The 15123-nt window shown below is 35.8% G+C and overlaps 1 protein-coding gene across 1 annotated transcript in view; it reads right to left on the reverse strand.

Annotated features, from left to right (window-relative positions):
- Window positions 1-14740, reverse strand: part of LOC123512753 — a 156583-nt gene extending 141843 nt beyond the window's left edge. The window contains 2 exon segments of the mRNA XM_045269331.1: window positions 9974-10308; window positions 14564-14740. The gene's annotated coding sequence lies outside the window, so the exon portion shown is untranslated.
- Between the last annotated feature and the right edge of the window lie 383 nt (window positions 14741-15123).

Here is a 15123-nt window from a genome sequence, read left to right on the forward strand (position 1 = left end):
AAGAAGACATTGATAACAACAACAACAACAACAACAACAACAACAACAACAACAACAACAACAAGGCCACAAAACTGATAACACAGCCTTTCCTCTCTCTCGTAAATCAAAACAGGCAAACCAACACTAATCTATCATTGTGTTATTATCTCTCTCTCTCTCTCTCTCTCTCTCTCTCTCTCTCTCTCTCTCTCTCTCTCTCTCTCTCTCTCGTTGTTTATTGTTATTAATTTTTCCTTTTGTTGTTGTTGTTGTTTTACCATGTGTTATTTATTTATATGTATGTAGATGGAGAGGGAATAAAATTGTTGTTGTTGTTGTTGTTGTTGTTGTTGTTGTTGTTGTTGTTGTTGTTGTTGTTGTTGTTGTTGTTGTTGTTGTTGTTGTTGTTGTTGTTGTTGTTGTTGTTGTTGTTGTTGTTGTTGTTGTTGTTGTTGTTGTTGTTGGAATTATAATAAGTGTAACATTAAATCTACTACTACTACTACTACTACTACTACTACTACTACTACTACTACTACTGTCATTACATATTGATGGTGGTAGTACATAGTAGTAGTAGTAGTAGTTTAGGAGTGGTAGTTTAGTAGTAGTAGTAGTAGTAGTAGTAGTAGTAGTAGTAGTAGTAGTAGTAGTAGTAGCAGCAGTAGTAACATCAATGGTAACAACAACAATAACAACAACATAACAAAAACAAGCCAAAAACACAAACAGCTAAAAAAAAAACTATGAATTAATATAACATTTATCCACACACTCAACTCTCTCTCTCTCTCTCTCTCTCTCTCTCTCTCTCTCTCTCTCTCTCTCTCTCTCTCTCATCTCAGTAATAAAAAGGCATAAAAGTATAGAGCTGTGTGAATTAATCTTGGAGTGAGTGAGCAGCGATCTCTAAATATAATGGCTGGAGAACGAAGCGTGATTTTTCAAAGTGACAAATTTACCTGTCACGTCATTAATTACAGTTTATGCCCAGGTAACCCCGCTTTTAAGGGATGCAATACTTAATTCAGAGAGAGAGAGAGAGTTAGATGTGTGTGTGTGTGTGTGTGTGTGTGTGTGTGTGTGTGTGTGTGTGTGTGTGTGTGTGTGTTTGAGGGCGTTTTCTCCAATTAAAGTTTAGCGAACAGGAAAACTTTCACATAACACCTGAAGAGAAAAAAAAAAAAAAAGGAAAAAAAAATAAAGATTAGCACATGAAAAATTAATTCCTAGTTTTGCGTGGGCCAAGATGTTCTCTCTCTCTCTCTCTCTCTCTCTCTCTCTCTCTCTCTCTCTCTCTCTCTCTCTCTCTCTCTCTCTCTCTCTCTCTCTCTCTCTCTCTCTTCTCAAACTATATCTCTCTCCTCCTCCTCCTCCTCCTCCTCCTCCTCCTCCTCCTCCTCCTCCTCCTCCTCCTCATCTTCCTCCTTCTCTTCCTCCTCCATTTATTCCTCCTCCTCTTTCTCTCCACTTGACTATACACATATTAATCACAATCCTCCTCCTCCTCCTCCTCCTCCTCCTCCTCCTCCTCCTCCTCCTCCTCCTCCTCCTCCTCATCTCCATTCTCTCCCTATCTAACAAGCCATATTCTACTATACCTCCTCCCTCTCCTCTCTCCTCCTCTCCCTCTCTTCCTCCTCTCCCTCCTCCTCCTCCTCCTCCCTCCTCTTACTTTCTCATTGTTCACTTCACAAACAACAACAACAACAACAACCACTGGATCTGTTGTTAATGGTGGTGGTGGTGGTGGTGGTGGTGGTGGTGGTGGTGGTGGTGGTGGTTGTGGTGGTGATGGTGGTGGTGTTGCAGTACTATATTTTTGAAGCTGTATTAGGAAAAGAAAATGAATAACAACGAAAAATGATTAAAAACAGCAAAAAAAACAAGAAACAAAGAACAGTTGTATGAATAATAGAGAGAAAACAAGTAATAACAACAAGAACAACAACAACACCAACAACACCACAACACCACCAACAACAACACAACACCAACAACAACACAACACCACTAACAACACAACACCACTAACAACACAACACCACCAACAAGAACACAACACCACCAACACCATCAACAACACCACCAACAACAACACAACACCACCAACAACAACACTAAATAACCAAGCAAACACCAAAACAACACCAAAACGTAAACAAAACAACACCAGCCACCACCACCACCACCACCACGACTGACCAACAGTGACCAATAAACACAGGTATTTCCACACCCACCCTGGCACATTCCCCTTCTACAAACACAAGAACCTTCCCTTCACACTTTGCCAGACAGAACACGACGCAGGCAAGGCATTAGCACGTCACTTAGGTTGTCACGAGAGGAGGGAGCAAGAGAGAGGGTTCGGCACGCCACTTCAACTCAGCCCTGCACGGATATGCTTTGCTTTGCTCGGCTCTGCTCGGCTCTACTCAGCTCTCTTTCTCCCTCACCCTTACTGTTTTCAAAGGCCATAAAGATGATTAGTTTAGCTGTCAAGTGTGTTTTTCGTGTTTTGTAGTGTAGAAATGGTGTTAATCTGTCTATAGTATTTTTAAAACACCTCGATAAACAGTGACTATTTTCAAAGGCCATAGAGATGATTAATTTAGTTGTCAAGTGTGGTTTTCGTGTTTGTATTGTAGAAATGGTGTTAATCTGTCACTAAAACCATAAAAACATATTAAGAAAAGACTATAGAGATAATTAGATGGATTAGCAAGCGTGTTTTACTTGTTTCTAATCAGGAAATCTTGTTAATCGCTAGAATCGTAAAAACAACTTAAAACCCAGCGACAAGTGTGTTTTTCTTGTTCATAGAGAAAAAAAAGTGTTAATCTGTCACGAGAACCGGAAGAAGATAATAAAAAAGGTTAGAGATGATTGGTTTGGTTATTTAGTATGTTTTACCTCTTTATAGTCAAGAAATGTTGTTAATCTGTCACTAGAATCGTACAAACACCTTAGAAAACAAATAAGTATGTTTTTTTTCAGTTCTTAAGGTAAAATGTTGTTAATCTGTCACTAGAATCATAAAAAAAAACTTGAAAAACAAATAGGTATGTTTTTTTTTCTGTTCATAAGGTAGAAATGTTAATCTGTCACTAGAATCGTACAAACACCTTAGAAAACAAATAAGTATGTTTTTTTTCAGTTCATAAGGTAAAATGTTGTTAATTTGTCACTAGAATCGTAAAAAAAAAAACTTGAAAAACAAATAGGTATGTTTTTTTCTGTTCATAAGGTAAGATGTTGTTAATCTGTCACTAGAATCGTACAAACACCTTAGTAAACAAATAAGTATGTTTTTTTCTGTTCATAAGGTAGAAATGTTGTTAATCTGTCACTAGAATCGTACAAACAACATTGAAAAACCCACATAACTTCACCACTACTATTTTCAAACGCCACAGAGATGATTAGCAGGATTTTCAAGAGTGTTTCACCTCATAACAATGTAGAAATATTCCTAATCTGTCACTGGACCATTAAAACACACTGAAAAACTCATCTTACATCAAATAAAGCCTCTAAAATGAACTAAAGATGTGACTAGAGGAGATTTATTATGTTGTTACTTCACTGCTAACTAATGACTGGTGACTGGTGAGTGGTGGTGGTGGTGGTGATGGTGGTGATGGTGGTGGTGGTGACGGTGGTGGTGGTGAAGCTATTCTCTATTATTGATATTACTACTGTTATTACCCTTTTTATTTTCCTCTTTCTTTTTTATTCTACATTAATATTACTGATGTTCTCGTCATAGCTGTTAGTGAGAGTACTTTTCCTACTACTACTACTACTACTACTACTACTACTACAAATATAATAATAATAATAATAATAGTAATAATAATAATAAATATGGGTTAGATACATTAAAGTTTGTTAAATTACAGAACGCTTTGCTCATGTCGAAATGTTTTGTACCACTTACCGTAATGAGAGAGAGAGAGAGAGAGAGAGAGAGAGAGAGAGAGAGAGAGAGAGAGAGAGAGAGAGAGAGAGAGAGAACATTGCCATCCCATCTCAAGTGAAAACATTGCGTGCATTTATCTCTCTCTCTCTCTCTCTCTCTCTCTCTCTCTCTCTCTCTCTCTCTCTCTCTCTCTCTTAGTACACATATTTTCTTTATATTTTCTTTTTATTTCTTTATCCTCTTATGGTAAGCTCTCGTTCTTTGTCTGTCTGTCTGTCTGTCTGTCTGTCTATCTATCTATTTATTTACCTATCTATCTATTTATTCACTTATGCTATCTTTTGTCCTTCTTTCCCTTATGTCTTCATTCTTCTTCTTCTTTGTTTCTCTTTCTACGTTTTTTTGTGATTTTCTTTTGTTTCCTTTCTTTCTCTCAATGTTAATCTTCTTATCTTTGTTTTTTTTTTATCTCTCTCTCTTTCTCCCTATTCTTTGTTCATGTACCTTTCTCCTTGATTATTCTCATTTCCTCTTCTGTATTGTAATCTCTCTCTCTCTCTCTCTCTCTCTCTCTCTCTCTCTCTCTCTCTCTCTCTCTCTCTCTCTCTCTCTCTCTCTCTCTCTCTCTCAGAGGTACTCATAAACGAGCTTCAAACACTTGGACAGTAGACACACACACACACACACACACACACACACACACACACACAGAGAGAGAGAGAGAGAGAGAGAGAGAGAGAGAGAGAGAGAGAGAGAGATCAGAATCTATTATTACACTTTGCGATTCTACAAAGTGAGAGAGAGAGAGAGAGAGAGAGAGAGAGAGAGAGAGAGAGAGAGAGAGAGAGAGAGAGAGAGAGAGAGAGAGAGAGAGGCGAGAAGATAGTATGTGTGTGTGTGTGTGTGCGTATATCAGTATGTGTGCGTACGTTTCTGTGTGTGTGTGTGTGTGTGTGTGTGTGTGTGTGTGTGTACGCGAGTGTGTCCAAGACTAAGGACACACACAGGCGATGGTTGGTATGTTTTCCAGTGATTGCAAGATTTTTCCATGCACCGCCGCGTTTGGGAAATCAACGGGAGGCGAAATTTTCAGTTTTGGATGGTGTGTGGCGGGAGGAGGGTGTGCCCTGGACAGGGGGACGGGAGGACAGTGACAGGGGGAGCGTGGTTAGGCCAGGGACGGGAGGACAGAGAACAGTGTGCGTCTGGTTCTAGGAGTGTGAAAAGGAGAGTCTGCAAGGAAAAGAAAAAGGAAGAGAAAAATACAAAAGAAGAGATAGAAAATGATGAAATAAAGGTAAAAAAGAGGAAAGAAATAAGGAAGAGATGAAAGGAGAAGATGGGAAAGGAAGGAAGCAAGTTAGGAAGACAAGTTTTAGAAGGGAAAAGCACAAAAGAGGAGATGGAAAAGGGAAAAAATGCAGTTGGAAAGAAAGAAAGGTAAAAAAAGAGATGAAGGGAGAGGAAGATGGGAAAGAAGAAAAAAGGAAAAAAAAGGAAAGAAAAGTTAAAAAAAAGAGATGGAAAAGGAAAAAATAAAGATGAAAAAGGAGGAAAGTAAAAAAAGGAAGAGATGAAGGAAGGAAAATAGGAAAAGAAGGAAGAAAGTTAGGAAGACAAGTTCTGGAATGGGAAAAAGAATAAAAGAGAAGCTGAAAAGGAAGAAATATAGATGAAGGAGAAGAAAATGTAATAAAGAAAGGAAGAAGGAAGAGAAAGGTAGTGGAAGACGAAGATAAAAAAAAACGAAAGAAGATAAGAAGACAAGTTTTGGAAGGAAGAAGCACAAAAAAGAGCTGGAAAAGGAAGAAATACAGATGGAAAGAGGAGGAAGGTAATAAAGGATGGAAAAAGAGAATGAATGAAAGAAATATAAAAGAAAAATATACTGGAAAAGAAACTAAAGGATGAAAAGAAATGAAATGAAAAGAAAATACTGAATTAGGAAGAAAAATTGAAAGAAAATGGAGAAAATTGAGAAAAAGCAAAGGAATGGATGAGAGAGAGAGAGAGAGAGAGGTGGGGGGCATATATGACACTTTTACTCACTCTAATGCATTTTCACTCACAAAAAGGGAAAAAATACACAGAAAAATATATATAAGGCGAGAATTTGCCAAGTTCATCATGGCTGTCTGTTAAACGTTGCATCAGCGCGGTAGAGAGAGAGAGAGAGAGAGAGAGAGAGAGAGAGAGAGAGAGAGAGAGAGAATAAAAGGTCCTTCTAAAATAAATAAAAGGTTACACACAAACAAAAATAGAAAGCCTTTTTTAAACATTTTTTGGCCTTTTTTGAGTTTTTTCAGGATCTATAAATTTACTTAACGTGAGAATATTAGCAAGCCTTATATGTATTTTTATTTTCAGAGAGAGAGAGAGAGAGAGAGAGAGAGAGAGAGAGAGAGAGAGAGAATATAATAGGCCATTACAAAAATACAAGACTAGGAAGCAAAAATAAGAAAACCTTTTTATTAGTGTATTTTCAACCTTTTTTTTCCCAGAGTGTATTTATTCAAAGCGTGAATATTGGCAAGTGTTTCATGTATTTTTATTTTAAGTTGCAGTGTTTCGTGTTAATTCATTTGTATGGCGGTAAAGAGACAATTAACTCAGGTGGTACAGCTGATACAGGTGATTGCCTCGGATGCCTCACCTGTATTGTACCTGTGATGAGCTTATCTGTACCGTGTTTACTTGTATTCTCCCTGTATTCTCCCTGTATTTACTTGTATTTATCTGTATTTCTTGTATTTACCTGTATTCTTCTTTATTGGCCTGTATTTTTATGTATTCTGGCTGCATTTATTTGTATTTTCATGTATATTGGTTTTATTTACCTGTATATGTGTTTGTAAGGGTTATTTTCCCTACCTCTACCTTATTTTATCTGTACAGACACATTTTCCTCTTTTCCTTGTCATATTTTCCTTTTTTCCTGTATTGTTTTCCATTTTTTTTTTCAATTTTCTTCGTTTTCTTTCATATTATTGTATTTCTGTCTATTTATTTCATGTTACTGTATTTCAATCTTTTCCTTGTCATGTTTTCCTTTTTCCTTTATTGTTTTATCATTATTTCAGTTTTTCCTCGTTTTTTTTCATGTTGTTGCATTTCAAACTATTTCATTTTAGTGTTTTCCTTAGTTTTTTCCCAATTTTTCCTGTTTTTTTTCCATTTTTCCCAATGTTTGTATGCCAATTTAAAGTTTTCATTATCTTTCTTTTTCTTCTTTCCATTTTTTTTCTTTTTCTTTTTACTTTTCCTCTCATCTTTTAGACTTTCCTTCATTTAAGCTTTTTCTCTCCGTGTTTTTCCCATTTCCTCCTGGTTTTCCCGTTTTTTCCTTACGTTTCTATGCCAGTTTAGTATTTTCCTTCCTTTTCCTAGCTTTTTCCTTCTGCAGCTCAGTTTCCCGCGCTTTTCCTTCCCTTTTCTCTATTGTTTCCCTTTCATAACTTGAGGAAAGGAAGTTCAGTAACGTTATTTTATGTGTTTTGTTGATTTTTTCCTCTTTTTTCCTCTTTTTTCCTCATTTCTCAACGATATTTTTCCCTCTTTTCTTCATTTTTTTCATTTTTTTTTTACTTTTTTTTTGTTCTCAGGGTTTCAAAATTCTCATTCATCTTATTTTCCTTATTTTTTTCCCCATTTTCTTTTCCTCTTCTTTTATTGCTTGTTTTCTTTTCTCGTTTTCTTTCTGATCGTTTTCTTTTGGGTTCGGAATCTTTATAAAGGGAATCGAATATCATGTTTTCTTTTGTTTTGTTTTTATTTACTTGTTTATTCACGATATTTTTGTTTCAGTTATTTTGTCTGTTTTCTTTTTCCACTTTCTTTTATTGTTTAGTTCAGAGAGAGAGAGAGAGAGAGAGAGAGAGAGAGAGAGAGAGAGATAAAAGATGAACTAACACAACTATATTTCTTCTTTTTTTCCCTTTTTTCCTCTTTTTTCCTTTTTTTGCTACCGATTTGCTAATGATGAAAATGAAATGGCCAAGAGAGAGAGAGAGAGAGAGAGAGAGAGAGAGAGAGATTTTGACCCTACAGATAAATGAAAAATAAATGAACAAATAAATGAGTTAAAAGACTAAAAAAAAAGGGGGCGATTCTCCCCCTTAAAACTGAAACCACTTAATTGGTGAAATGTGAATCCTTTTATTTTTTTTAATCTTTCTAATTGGTTCAGAGAGAGAGAGAGAGAGAGAGAGAGAGAGAGAGAGAGAGAGAGAGAGCATGGGCAGACTATCACTCTTAGAAGTTATATTGGAATACGTCAGAGAAACAATTGAAACGCGCATTGCAAGGCATTCTGGGAGCTGTAGTCTGCTTGTGTGGGAGTGATCCTGTCTGTGGCGTGTCAGGTGTCATTAGAGGATCGAGGTGTGTATCATGGGAGGGAGGGGAGGAGGGAGAGAAGGAAGGAAGGAGGGAAGGGGTGAAAAGAAGGAAGGGTAGAAAGGAGTAAGGGAAAGAGAGTAGAAAGGAGGGAAGGAAGAGAAGGAGGGAAGGAGGAAGGAAAGAGATAAGGAGAAAAGAAGCAGGTGAAAGGGAAAGAGATGAGTGAGAGAAGGAAGAAGAGGAGGGAAAGAGAGAAAGAGAGAAGGGAGGGATAGAAGGAAATGAGAGAAGAAATGAGGGAGGGATAGAGGAAAGTAGAGAACGAAGGAGGGAGGGAAAAAAAAGGAGAGAGTGGAAGGGAAGGAGGAAAGAGGAGAGCGTTTAGGAATAGAGGATTGAGGGAGGAAGTGAGGAAGAGAAGGATAAAAGGAAGAAGGGAAGGAAGGAGAAAAGGAGGGAGGTAGGAAGGGATATCCACGTATCTGTTAATCCTATTCCATTTAATCCTTCGTGAAATTCAACGCCACTTGAACAAAATTTAAATCTACTTCTCCTTCTTCCCCTTTTCCTTCTTTTTCCATTGTCCTCCTCCTTCTCCTCCTCCTCCTCCTCCTTTTTCTTCTTTTTCCATTGTCCTCCTCCTTCTTATCCTCCTCCTCCTCCTTTTCCTTCTTTTTCCATTGTCCTTCTCCTCCTCCTCCTCCTCCTCCTCCTTTTTCTTCTTTTTCCATTGTCCTCTTCCTTCTCATCCTCCTCCTTTCCTTGTAAGAAAAAGGAAATAAGAGAAAACAAGTCAACAATTGTATTTTTCCCTTATTTTCCTCTTTCATGGAAAACAAACATAAAATGCCTAAAATTCCTTCTAGAATCCTTCACGTGTGAGGAAAAACTTAGAAGAGGAAAACAAGATGGGAAAAGCCATAAATTCCTGTTTTTTCCTTATTTTTCTACTGGTTAATCCTTCATGGAAACAAAAACCACGTGCCAAGAAATTCAAATCCTTTTTAATCCTTTACGTGTGGGGAAACAAAAAGGAAACAAGAGGAAAACAAGATGGGAAAATGTCAACAATTCTATTTTTTCCCTTATCTCTCTACTTGTTAATCTCTTTCTTCGTAAAAATACAAACTTCAGACAAAAAATCCTTCTTTAATCCTTTATGTGGGAGGAAACAAGAGGAAACAAAACTCAGTCTATCTCTTATCTACGTACTTGTTAATCCCTTTTCCCTATAACCACCGTTCATGGAAACCAATCTTCACGTGCCTAAAACTACTGAAATCCTTTTGGTCGGGGGAAACCAAAGGAAACAAGAGGAAAACAAGATGGAAAATGTCAACAATTCTGCTTTTCCTCTTATCTCTCTACTTGTTAATCTCCTTCCATATAAATCTTTCGTAAAAAAAAAAGATTAAGTCCATACCAGCATTCTATAGTCCTTTACGTGTGAGGAAACAACGAAACAAGAGGAAAAACCAAGGTGGAAACAAGTCAACAATTCTGCTTTTCCTCTTATCTCTCTACTTGTTAATCCTTCGTAGAAATACCAACTCCAGACAAAAATCTCTTAATCCTTTACGTTGAAGGAAACAAAGAATAGGAAAACAAGATGAAAAAAATCACAAATTCCAGTTTTTTTCCTTATTTTCCTTCTTATTAATCCATTCTTCCATGTTCGTGGGAACCAAACTTCTTCGAATCGGAAAAACAAGTCAAACAAAAGCTTACCTTTAGCAGAAAATCCGTGAGGTTTCGAGGACTTGGTAACAACACTGGCGAGGGAAAACTTGCAACACACGTCACAGAAACGCGTCTGTGGAACGTCACACAGAGTTATCTATTATTAAGTCTTCACCCTTTTCTCTGTCTCACTTTCTCTCTTTCTTTTCCTCACTCGCTCGATGCAATAGAAGAAAAAGCCTCGTTTATTACACTTTTGAATTATCTTCCCGTGCTCTTCTTGTGATGTCTCGCCCGTGATAATTACAACGTCCTTATTGCAGTATTTCCCAAGGGTCTTTGTTGCGTGTCCTTTGTGCTGTGCCCGGCCCTTGTCGCGTTTTCTGTTGATATGATGTGTGCAAGGGGACTCTCTGTTATCCTGACTTTTTTGTTTTGCTTTTAATATTGGGTGCTTAAGTGTGGGTGAGAGAGAGAGAGAGAGAGAGAGAGAGAGAGAGAGAGAGAGAGAGAGAGAGAGAGTGTGGGTGTCTTAAGATTATTCTCTCCTTTCAATATTTGGTGTTTCATAAGTGCTGGTAAGAGAGAGAGAGAGAGAGAGAGAGAGAGAGAGAGAGAGAGAGAGAGAGAGAGAGAGAGAGACAGACAGACAGACACACACAGACACACACACTCACGCACGGACACACATACATAGAGAGAGAGAGAGAGAGAGAGAGAGAGAGAGAGAGAGAGAGAGAGAGAGAGAGAGTCGTACCAGCATATTGCAGTACAGAAGGTAATAGTAATAGTAATCTAGTGAAAGTCAGTTGCCAGTTTCCATTTTTCAGTGGGATTTATTGCAGTGATCAATAGTGGAACATAATAAATCGCATAAAACCAATAAATCGCATAAAACCAATAAATCTGAAATGTCGCTGAAAAAGAGTGGAAATTTTGACGCTTTTGCTGAAATGAAGCTTCGAACATCAGCCAGTGGGGTTCATGAGGCTCTGCGAAGCTTCAAAATGAGGCTTCACTTTAAGATTCGTTTGTTTCAGTAATATTTTTGACTTGATTAAAAGGAAATGAGGTTTTTATTTATTAATTTGTTATTTTTGAAGCTTCGAACACCAGCCAACGGGGTTCATGAGACTTTGCGAAGCTTCAAAATGAGGTTCGCTTTAAGGTTCGTTTGTTTCAATAATATTTTTGACTTGATTAAAAGGAAATCAGGTTTTTATTTATTTGTTATTTTTAAGCTTCAAGTTCCAATTAACAGGGTTCAAATTGATCTTCGAAGCTTCAAAATCAGGTTCACTTTGAGATTCGTTTGTTTGAGTAATATTTTTGACTTGATTAAAAGGAATTGAACTTTTTTGTTTATTATTTTTTGAAGAATCGAGTTCCATTTCCCGAGGTTCAAATTGATCTTCGAAGCTTCAAATTGAGGTTCACTTTGAGATTCGTTTGTTCAGAAATATTTTTTTGACTTGATTGAAAGGAAAGAAGATTTTGACGTATTTATTTGTTATTTTTGAAGCTTCGGGTTCCAGTTCAGGAGGTTCAAATTGATCTTCGAAGCTTCAAAATCAGGTTCAGTTCGGTATTTATTCATTTGACTAAAATTTTGAACTTTTTGTAATTTTTGGTCGAAAATTAAAAGGAAAAAAAATTATTACGGAATTTGATGAAGGTTTGAGCGAAGAGGAAAAATTAAACGATGATTACTGAAGAGAGCGAAACAAAAAGAAACGTGTGGATATGAAGAGACGAGCGAAACAAAAAGAAACTGAATAGGAAGACTAGAGCGAAACAAAAAGAAACAGAATATGAAGAGACGAGCGAAAAGAAACTGCGAAACAAAAGAAACTGAATATAAAGGTGAACGAAACAAAAAGAAACATAATATGAAGAGACGAGCGAAACAAAAAGAAACTGAACAGGAAGACAAGAGCGAAACAAAAAGAAACTCAATATAAAGGTGAACGAAACTAAAAGAAAGGGTGAATATAGAGACAAGGGCGAAACAAAAATAAATGAAGAATATGAAGAGAGCGAAACAAAAAGAAACAGAATATGAAGAGACGAGCGAAACAAAAAGAAACTAATGATATGAAAAGAAGAGCGAAACAAAAAGAAATTATCAATATTAAATGAGCGAAACAAAAAGAAACTGAATAGGAAGACAAGAGCGAAACAAAAAGAAACTGAATATAAAAGTGAACGAAACAAAAAGAAACAATAAATATGAAGACACGAACGAAACAAAATGAAACTGAGTATAAAAGTGAACGAAACAAAAGAAACAATAAATATGAAGACACGAACGAAACTAAAAGAAACTGAATATATAAATGAACGAAACAAAAAAAATTGAATATGTAAGTGAACGAAACAAAAAGAAACTGAATATAAAAATGAACGAAACAAAAAGAAACAATAGAAATGAACGAAAAAAAAGGGAAAAAATAATATGACTTTTTTTTTCCTGTGAACAATCTGATTAGGTGATTTATTACGAGTTATTCTGTTAATTTGCTGATTAACTTACGATGAATGATTTTTTTTTATTATTTTATTTATTTTTTACTCATTTATCTATTTCCTAATTCATTTTTTATTCATTTCCTTCCTTACTTATTTATTCATTTATCTATCTATCTTTATTTACTTATTTACTTATTTATTTACTTTATTTCTCTATTTATTTTACTTATTTATCTATTTCTATTTCTCGTGTTATAAAAAAGACGAAAAAATAAATATCATTAAAAAAATAAATTGAAGGAAAATAACGATATGATTTTCTTAAGTTGTTATAGAAATGAAAAAAAAGAAGAGGAGGAACAAGAGGAGGAGAAGAAAAGGGCAATGAAAAGAAGGAAAAAAGAAGAAGAAGAGGAGGAGGAGGAAGAGAAAGAGGAGGAGGAGGAGGAGGAGGAGGAAGGAGAAGAAAACAATGAAAAAAAAATGAAAAAAAGGAGAGGAGAATTAGAAAGAGGGGGAGAAGGGGGAGGAGGCCAATGAAAAGAAGAAAAGAAGAAGAAGAGGAGGAGGAGGAAGAGAAGGAGGAGGAGGAGGAGGAGGAGAAGGAGGAAGAGAACAATGACAAAGAAGATGAAAAAAGGAGAGGAGGAGAATAAGAAAGAAGAAGACAATGGAAAAAGAAGAAAAAGGAGGAACAGGAGGAGGAGGATGAGAAGAAGAGGAGGACAATGGAAAAAGAAGAAAACAAGAAAACAAAGGAAAACAAAGGAATATACAAAGGAAAGAAAACAGGAGGAGGAGGAGGAGGACGAGGAGGAGGATGAAGAGGAGGAGGAGGAGAAGGAGGAGGAAGAGAAGGAGGAGGAGGAGGAGGAGGAGGAGGAGGAGGAGGAGGAGGAGGAGGAGGACAATGCAAAAAAAAGAAAAGAAGAAGAAGAAGAAGAGGAGGAGGACGAGGGGAAGGAGAAGGAGGAGGAAAAGGAAGATGAAGAAAAAAGTGACATAAAAGGAAAAAATCAGAAGAAACAGGGGAAAGAGTCAATAAAGGAAGAAAGAAAGAAAGAAGAAAGAAAAGAAATGATTGGAAGAAAATTAAAAAAGATAAAAAGGAAGATACAAGGAATAGAGAACATAACAAAAGATAGAAAGTAAAAGGAGAATAAAGGAAATGGCACTGACAGAGAGAGAGAGAGAGAGAGAGAGAGAGAGAGAGAGAGAGAGAGAGTATGCAGTAGTAACAATAACAGTATCGGTAACACCAGCCGTAGCATTAGTAGTAGTAGTAGTAGTAGTAGTAGTAGTAGTAGTAGTAGTAGTAGTAATGGTGGTGGTTTAAGTATTGTTACTAAAGGATATTCTAATAATGTCACTACTATTTCATCTACCACAATAACTACTACTACTACTACTACTACTACTACTACTACTACATCATCATCATCATAATAATCATAATAATAATAATAATAATAATAATAATAATAATAATAATAATAATAATAATAACAATAATGATAATAATAATAGTAATAATAATAATGATAGTAATAATAATAATAATAATAATAATAATAATAATAATAATAATAATAATAATAATAATAATAATAATAATAATAATAATAATAATAATAATAATAATAATAATAATAATAATAATAATAATAATAATAATAATAATAATAATAATAATAATAATAATAATAATAATAATAATAATAATAATAATAATAATAATAATAATAATAATAATAATAATAATAATAATAATAATAATAATAATAATAATAATAATAATAACAATAATAATAATAATAATAATAATAATAATAACAAAAATAATAATAATAATCAGTGATTTTAAAATTAATGTACTTAAAGCTTCCGTTATGAACCTTTAACACACACACACACACACACACACACACACACACACACACACACACACACACACACACAGTCAAAAAAACAGCAACGCAATCACGCAAGCAATCAATATTCACACACAAGAAAACGAAAAAAAAAACAAGAAAAAACAAACGAAACTTAAAAAAAACAAAACTAAACCCCCAAAAAAACACAACCACAACATTTTCTTTCTCTTCAAAAAAAAAAATAAAATAAAAATAAAATAAATAAATAATTCCAACTTAAACCATTTCAACTCACTAATAGTTATCTGAGATCTCACTAAAGCATCATAAAAGGGGATTAGATTCAGCACAGCGTCGGTTTCAGTCCCACAAAGAGCCAGCACAGTGAAGGCTTGGCGAGAATTAGTCACTGGTACTGGAGGTCAAACTTTGGTGAGAGACGCACGGGGAGGAGACAAGGGGGCGGCGACACTTCCCTTACGACGGCACCCGGTACACTGAAAGGGCTGGCTCACTCGCTCCCCGGACTTCACCGCCACCACCATCACCACCTGAGAGAGAGAGAGAGAGAGAGAGAGAGAGGTGAGGGGGTGGGAGGGAGTGTTACGTGTTTTCTAGTATTTGATTTGATGTTTTTTCCTTCAAGTTTCCTGTATTATGTTACTTACGTGTGTGTGTGTGTGTGTGTGTGTGTGTGTGTGTGTGTGTGTGTGTGTGTGTGTGTGCATACATGCATACATACATACAAATGGATGTTTTGGATACAGAAAAATACACATGTAAAAGGGATATACACACAAAAAATATGTATATGTATTGTACACACACACACACACACACACACACACACACACA

Source organism: Portunus trituberculatus, chromosome 4 (assembly GCF_017591435.1).
Source record: "Portunus trituberculatus isolate SZX2019 chromosome 4, ASM1759143v1, whole genome shotgun sequence".
Lineage (NCBI taxonomy): Eukaryota > Metazoa > Arthropoda > Malacostraca > Decapoda > Portunidae > Portunus > Portunus trituberculatus.